This window comes from Eurosta solidaginis, chromosome 1 (assembly GCF_040869045.1).
Source record: "Eurosta solidaginis isolate ZX-2024a chromosome 1, ASM4086904v1, whole genome shotgun sequence".
NCBI lineage: Eukaryota > Metazoa > Arthropoda > Insecta > Diptera > Tephritidae > Eurosta > Eurosta solidaginis.
Genome location: NC_090319.1, coordinates 35,986,439 through 35,994,583, shown reverse-complemented (window position 1 = coordinate 35,994,583; position 8,145 = coordinate 35,986,439). Strand labels below are relative to the sequence as shown.

General features: G+C 38.3%; 1 long non-coding RNA gene across 3 annotated transcripts in view; it reads left to right on the top strand.

Annotated features, from left to right (window-relative positions):
* The first annotated feature begins 422 nt into the window (after window positions 1–422).
* The window catches only part of LOC137251723 (uncharacterized), a 75,264-nt gene continuing 67,541 nt past the window's right edge, over window positions 423–8,145 (top strand). For all 3 annotated transcript variants that reach the window (XR_010953323.1, XR_010953326.1, XR_010953324.1), the window contains exon 1: window positions 423–1,085. This is a non-coding gene — a long non-coding RNA (uncharacterized lncRNA). The remainder of the gene's footprint in view (window positions 1,086–8,145) is intronic.

Below are 8,145 nucleotides of genomic sequence, written 5' to 3'. Positions count from 1 at the left end.
TGCCAAGATTAAGTGAAAAATCAAAACTAAAACGGTTTTACTAAGATATTCTTGTAAACGACTTTCTGATGTTGGAGATTTCTGATGAAAATGCCTGCTGTAATGTCTGCAAGGTTGCATTCCTTTGAGTTTACCGCGTTTACACAATGAAATGTGCGCGTAAATTTATACAAATTGTGTAAATGATTTTTCATACAAAATTTGACAGTTCGTTTACGCACTAGATAAATTTATACGTTTACACACTTTATAAGGCATTTATACGGTTACATGAGTCCCCCTAATGTTAAGTGTAAACGTATATAGAAGTAAAAAAAAAAACACATCTATTAAAGTGAAAATCTCTAAGTTTTTCAATCTGCAAATTTCAATTAAATATCGATACTCATAATAATATTATCGATTGTTTCACACCTCTAGTGTGTATGCGTAAGCAGTCACACACAAAGATCGCGGCGTGGAGAAAAATAAAATTTTGCTCTCAAGGTGAAAAGTAATCGTGTATTGAAAATTACATAAAAAGGTGAACGTGAAAAGTTTCTTCGTGTAATTTGCTAATTGGTAATGTGTAAATATCATGAATTTAGTGTTAGTAATTATAATTTCCATACTAAACTTGGTGTTTGTCCTACGACAGTCGATGGGTCTAAAATGGCGTCGAACGTAATGGAAAGTCAAATGGCGTCCAACTAATAAAACGGAAAAAAGTACACATTGTATAAAACAAGAATATGTAGTTGATCAATTTGTTTAATGTATTCAGTGCTTGCATCTTCTATGTGCATTAATAAAGAAAAATACGTTGAAAGAAAATGTTTCAAAATATGGTGCAATAATTGTAAGCAAATGGTAAAAAAAAGTTGAAAAGGTGAGGAAGGAGAGAAATTCGAGAATTGTAAAAATCAAATGACTCGTCGTAATCGCAATCGTTGCTTCGTCTCGTCATCGCAGTTGGTGTGCCGTATTATTTTTGTAAAGCGATACTAACCAATAAAAGTAAATTAAAAAGCGTAGAATAAAAAATAAGCAAGTAAAAATAAAAAGGTGGAGAATACGCAACATATTAACGTCATCGTGTTATTCTGGTAATTGTAAATTTAGATTAGAAATAGATTATGTATATATTCAGAGGCTCTTGGTTAAAGGAATTAGACCACCAGAACTGGTTCAGGGTTGCAATTATGCCGGCGCATATTCAAATTGGAAGTCTTGGCTCAGGTCAGTGCTACCAGATGATGCAGTAGACACCGAATTTTATTGGCTACATATTTACTAACATATACCCTACAAGAAACGCTGATAGTTTTACTAATACACTCGCACTTGTAATTGACAATGCTGATCCTGCGATGACGTAAACATTGATACTCAAATTTATGTATGTTCCTTTGTTCGCTCATGCATGCCCGCATGTTCCCAACGACAGCCTATAATCATGAAAAAGGACTCAAACTGGGAAAGCTTCGGACACCTGGTACAGAACAAAAGAACATACAACAGATACCATTATGCATGTGAGACAGATACATAATTCTCAACGGAATTTTATGTATACGAGAACAGTTTATCCGATTTAATCATGTTGTCACTACTGACTGTCATATGACAATCAAATGATTATCACGGTTGTCTTGTTATTTTTTAAATTCCGTCATTTTCAACCTACGAAAACCATATAAAAAATAAGTTTAAAAAATGAAAAAGAGAGCATTTCAAAGCTCCATGCTAAAAGAAAAAAAATCGAAAATATTAAAAAATACCAAAAGCTGTCGGAATGTATGGGGCGCACTCAAAAAATTGATACGCGAAAAATAATAGTGGTTAGTGGTGATTCATTTTCAAATGTGTTTCCGCATGAGGAAAGCGCCCTTCTGTTGTTTTGTTATTTTCTGAATTTAAATTGATCATTCTGAACTCGAATTGTTATAAAACTATTTATTTTAAACAAATAAGAAACACGTATGCTTTTATCACGTACAAAATTAAAAACGTAATGAAATAAAGTAAATAAAAAGCAAAAAGCATTGTTTCATTTTTGGCTGAATATAACAATGGTCACTTATGATAATATAACAGTCAAAGCTGATATCTACAGTAAACTATCATTTATGACACTTTTTGATAGTTAGAGTGTCAGCACTGATCCAGGAAAAGGAATGAGAGTGAGCAGTACGGCTACAAAAACTCACACGTACACAGTTATTTACATCACATTTGCGCAAGTCCCCTTAAGTTTGTGATAGAAAGTTTGTATGAGGCGCTGATCGTTAGGTTGACATTGCTGACAATCAGATGATAGTCATATGATAGTATTCTTGTAGGGTACATATGCATTAGACCGGGTTGATTTATTAACCGATACCCTACAAGAATACTGACTATCATGTGACTATCATCTGATTGTCAGCAATGTCAAGCTAACGATCAGCGCCTCATAAAAACTTTCTATCACAAACTTAAGGGGACTTGCGCAAATGTGATGTAAACAACTGTGTACGTGTGAGTTTTTGTCTCCTTATTATACACCAACATGGCCTACTGATTAAGTATATAGCCGTACTGCTCACTCTCATTCCTTTTCCTGGATCAGTGCTGACACTCTAACTATCAAATGGTGTCATAAATGATAGTTTACTTTAGATATCAGGTTTGACTGTTATACTATCATAAATGACCATTGTTATATTCCGCCAAAAATTAAACAATGCTTTTTGCTTTTTATATATTTCATTACGTTTTTAATTTTGTACGTGATAAAAGCATACGTGTTTCTTATTTGTTTAAAATAAATACTTTTTTAAGAATTCGAGTTCAGAATGTTCAATTTAAATTCAGAAAATAACAAAACAACAGAAGAGCGCTTTCCTCATGCGGAAACACATTTAAAAATGAATCACCACTAACCGCTATTATTTTTCGCGTATCAATTTTTTGAGTGCGCCCCACACATTCCGACAGCTTTTGATATTTTTTAATATTATTTTAGATTTTTTTTCTTTTAGCATGTAGCTCTCTTTTTCATTTTTTAAACTTATATTTTATATGGTTTTCGTCGGATGAAAATGACGGAATTTAAAAAATAACAAAACAACCGTGATAAACATTTGATTGTCATATGACAGTCAGTAGTGACAACATGATTAAATCGGATAAACTGTTCTCGTATACATAAAATTCCGTTGAGAATTATGTATCTGTCTCACATGCATAATGGTATCTGTTGTATGTTCTTTTGTTCTGTACCAGGTGTCCGAAGCTTTCCCAGTTTCAGTCCTTTTTCATGATTATAGACTGTCGTTGGGTACATGCGGACATGCGTGAGCGAACAAAGGAACGTACATAAATTTGAGTATCAATGTTTACGTCATCGCAGGATCAGGATTGTCAATTACAAGTGTGAGTGTATTAGTAAAACTATCAGCGTTTCTTGTAGGGTTGTAGTAGTGCAGTTTAGGGGCCCCACCCTAAAGTTGGACCAAGATTTTCGAGTGAGGTATCAAAAGACGCGTGTTGGTAATAGTCTAGTTGAGGGTCGACTGCTAATACGCTGCGCAAAAATACTATGGATCCCACCCCCGGTTTCGGAAGTACCCGCTGTTTTTTTTCGGCTTTTCGTTAATATCTTTTGAACGGATAAAAAAAAGTTAATTTCCGCTTTCGGTTTCTTGATCTAGACGTGAATACGCGTCTTTTGATACCTCACTCAAAAAAAGGCCCAATTTTAGGGTGGGGCCCCTAAACTGCACAATTACCTAGCTCACAACTGCTAAAACTCGTCCAAAAATATCGGGAGAGTTGTCAAAAGACGCGTTATGAACCCAGGGTCACGAATCCGAAAGCGGAAATTGGAAATTTTTTTCTTTTCGGAGATATTTGCAAACAAAATTGAGAATTTTCATGTGGTAATTTTGATGATTTTGTAAGTACCCATAAGAAAAACTGTGGGTAAAAGTGTTTTGCGCGGATATAGTTTTGGTCTCCAAGCCGTGTTGAACCCACCCAGGGAAATTTTTTTATAAGCGCGACCCAAAGCCACCAATGCAGAAAGGTGTTCTGTGCAAAAATACTATGGATCCCTGGTTATGGGGCGCTCTGGGGCCATTTTTTCGGTTTTTTGAAAATGTCTTGGCAGAAACAAATTTTTAATTACGCTTTTGGATTCGTGGTCCTGAGTTCATAATATATAAATAATATATCCCGATATTTTTGGATGTGAGCTAAAGTAAACCCGTATGTCAGAAATGTCGACACAGATTACATCCAAGATGGAAACACAGCTCGAAAAACAGAAGACATATATCGCATCCCAACTGGAATCACAGGAGGCACGTATTTCAGAAATGACGTCGCAAGTGTCATCTAAACTGGAAGACCAAAAGACATATATGGCTATTCAATTGGAAGCGCAAGAGGCACGTATATCTGAAATGTCGGTAGAAATTTTGGAACAGGTATCATCAAAACTGGAAGCGCAGGATGCAAAAATGGATCAATTTCAGGCAGAAGTAGATGATTTAAAAGGTCGTATGGAGCAGTTACAACTAAATCGGCCAAGCGCGACCTAAAGCCACCAATGCAGAAAGGTGTTCTGTGCAAAAATACTATGGATCCCTGGTTTTGGGGCGCTCTGGGGCCATTTTTTCGGTTTTTTGAAAATGTCTTGACAGAAACAAATTTTTTAATTTCCGCTTTCGGATTCGTGGTCCTGGGTTCATAATATATAAATAATATCTCCCGATATTTTTGGATGTGAGCTAAGGTAAACCGTATGCCAGAAATGTCGACACAGATTACATCCAAGATGGAAACACAGCTCGAACAAAGAAGATATATATCGCATCCCAACTGGAATCACAGGAGGCACGTATTTCAGAAATGACGTCGCAAGCGTCATCTAAACTGGAAGACCAAAAGACATATACGGCATCTCAATTGGAAGCGCAACAGGCACGTATATCTGAAATGTCGGCAGAAATTTTGGAACAGGTATCATCAAAACTGGAAGCGCAGGATGCAAAAATGGCTCAATTTCAGGAAGAAGTAGATGATTTAAAAGGTCGTATGGAGCAGTTACAACTAAATCGGCCAGCTGTTTCAGCAAGCAATCCAAAGGTAAAAACAACATCCTTTGACGGTTCTGTTCCTTTCCAGGTGCTTAAGATTCAGTTTGAGAAGACCGCAGCAGCGAGCAACTGGAGTGCTGAAGATAAAGTTGCTGCACTATTCGTGGCATTGAAAGGATCTGCTGCTGAAATCCTACAGACTATTCCCGATGGAGAGCGGAACAACTACGAAACATTGATGAGCGCTCTAGAGAGGCGATACGGAAGCGAACACAGGAAGCAGATACACCAAATAGAGTTGCAAAACCGCTACCAAAAAGCTAATGAGACTTTGCAGGAGTTTGCGTCAGATGTCGAAGGGTTGCACATGCATTGACTCTGGAAACTTGCTCATTATTGAGTAAACCAGCATACAAAGCTCATCGTGTGGAAGTGGAAAGACCAGATTGGGTAGACACAATTTTGGAAGCACTGAAAGGATCGCAAAAGCGGAATGGAAGAGTTATCAAATGCTTCAAATGCGAGAAGCCCGGTCACATTGCACGTCATTGCGATGTTGGTCCTAGTAGTTCCAACAATGTGGGTGGCCGTAAACGCAAAGCTGGAGGAGATGAGCACGAGCGAGTATGATGTAGAGATTGAAGGCTAGCTCCAGCTATTGAATGTCCTGTGATATCTGTCTCGCAAATTGGAAGGAATTCAAGCAGTCTTGCCGTCAGAGGGAATGTCGATGGTAAAGAACATGTACTGACTGTAGATACGGGCGCATCTCATTCCTTGATTCGATCTGATTTGGTCTACAGGAGAGTAAAGTCATTACCTGGAGCGAGGTTGCGTACGGTCACTGGCGAGTATAACCAAGTCCAAGGAGAAGTGATATGTGAAGTCTTGATTGGAAAGGTCACGGTTCTACACAAATTCGTTGTGGCGAATATAGTTGAAGAAGTCATATTGTGAGTGGACTTCTTGGTTGACCATGATATCAAGATCGATATGCAGATAAGGGTGATGCGTTATGAGAACCAGGATATACCACTTAACTTCAAGTGGGAGAAAGGGTTCAGTAGTAATAGAGTAATGGTTGAGAAGACTCGACAAAGGCCACGAAAGTCAAAAGAAAAGGTTGATGGATCGAATGGGCCAAATAAAGCGAAATTAAAAGTACCTGCCAGAAAAAGACCGGCATCGACAAACCCTAATGGACGCACTAAAACGACTGCAAGAGTTTTTCCGAAAGAATGCAAAGGTGGTTTCAAGCCAGCACGCACTACTGTTGTGAAACGTCCAGACGATAATGATGATGCAAAGTCAATCTGTCAAGTGCAAGCTCTGCGAAGAAGTTCATTGGCCAAACAACAGAGTGCGAGGGAACGATCAAGAATAATGAGTAGTAAGATGAAACGCAGGTACAATGAGAACAAAAATTCGGAAGGTTTCTTGGAGGGAGATTTGGTACTGTTAAACAACCCTCACTGGCGGAAAGGTGTTCCAGCCAAATTTCGGTGCAGTTGGGAAGGCCCGTACAAAGTTGTGAAGAAGATCAGTGAGACCATCTACCGCATACAAACCACTGGGAAACCACGGATTAGAAGAGTGGTACATTTGGAGCTGCTAGCGGCGTTTAGATCGGGAGATTTGTCTGAACGGGACGATCAGACTTAGGTGGAGGGCAGTGTTACGAATATTAGCAAAACTAAGGGGTGCTGCTATCTCTAAGCCGATGCTAAACAGTGATATGTTGTTGTTGATATCATGCACATCCATAGATCAATCATTATGTATCTACATAAACGAAACAATAATTGCGTCTACACATATGTACCATGTACGTATACGAGCAGCGGAGAATCAATGCACAAACACATGCATATATCTGAGATACTCCTGAAAGTATGCAATGAGATAAGCTATAAAATCGTGCAATTGTAGTTACAGCTGATAAATTTGAGAGCTGATGGCAACTATTAGATTCTGGAAATGGAAGCGCCTAGAAGATGCGAACGTTGAAATCAGATAGTATAAAAGGCAGCAATTGTAGAGGCGCTGGAGTTCAGTTTTATTTGAGCTATCAATGAGTTTGGTTGTTAAGCAAGCTAGTTGCAAAGTATAAGTGTTATTGTGAAGTACGTTAATAAAGGCCTTTTTTCCATTATTCAGTATTGGAGTTATTTATTCAACAGTTTAGTGTTTCGAACTTAGCAGAAGGGCAAATAAGAGGATTTGCAAGTAAATTCGTTACAGTACATTTAAGGCCTTTTCTTTACAGTCGGAATATTTTTTAAAACAAAGTCGGACATTAAAGTTTTAAAAGTATGATAGCAACTAGAAGCATCAGGGCAGGATGATAGAATATCCCAATCGTAATCCATTAAAAAAGCGTCGATTTTGTCATAATCGCAAGCTGCGAAATTATAGCTACTCCAATCTAAGAATGAGTTTCGATGACATATGAGGTTCAACATGCTCATATCAAATCGTTCCAGAGATGGTCGTGCTAGTATCTTAATGGTACAGAATCTGTTTCCGGCAAACTCGATAAAATTCTAGAAAACCTTCTGATGCACTCTTTTTTGCTACAAGAAGAAGACGGGGGGTATTATATATGAACTAATATGAAGTTTGTGGCCGCCGTGGTGTGGAGGTAGCGTGCTCCGCCTTCCATGCCGAAGGTGCTGAATTCAATTCCTGGACAAAGCTTTTCTTCTAAGTTTCGTCGTGCTCCTTTTAATTTTTCTTAAAAATTGGCGGAACGGGACCTAATTGTTTTATGCCTACTCCGAACGTCATCTGTAAGGCAGATGAGTTTTCACTGAGAGCTTTTCATGGCAGAAGTACACTCAGAGTGCTTGCCAAACGCTGCCGAGGGCGACCACGTTAGACAAATTTTCTTCTAATTGAAAAAACTTGCTTTCTTAAATTTTGTTGTTGCTTTGCCCGGGGCGTGAACTCAGCATCGTCTGTGTGGTAGGCGGAGCCCGCTACCATCATACCACGGCGGCCGCTTGCTTATACATAAATAAGGCATTGTCAGTGACCACAGGCGAGTCCAAATCGCTTTCTAGCTGATCCTTTTACCGAATGA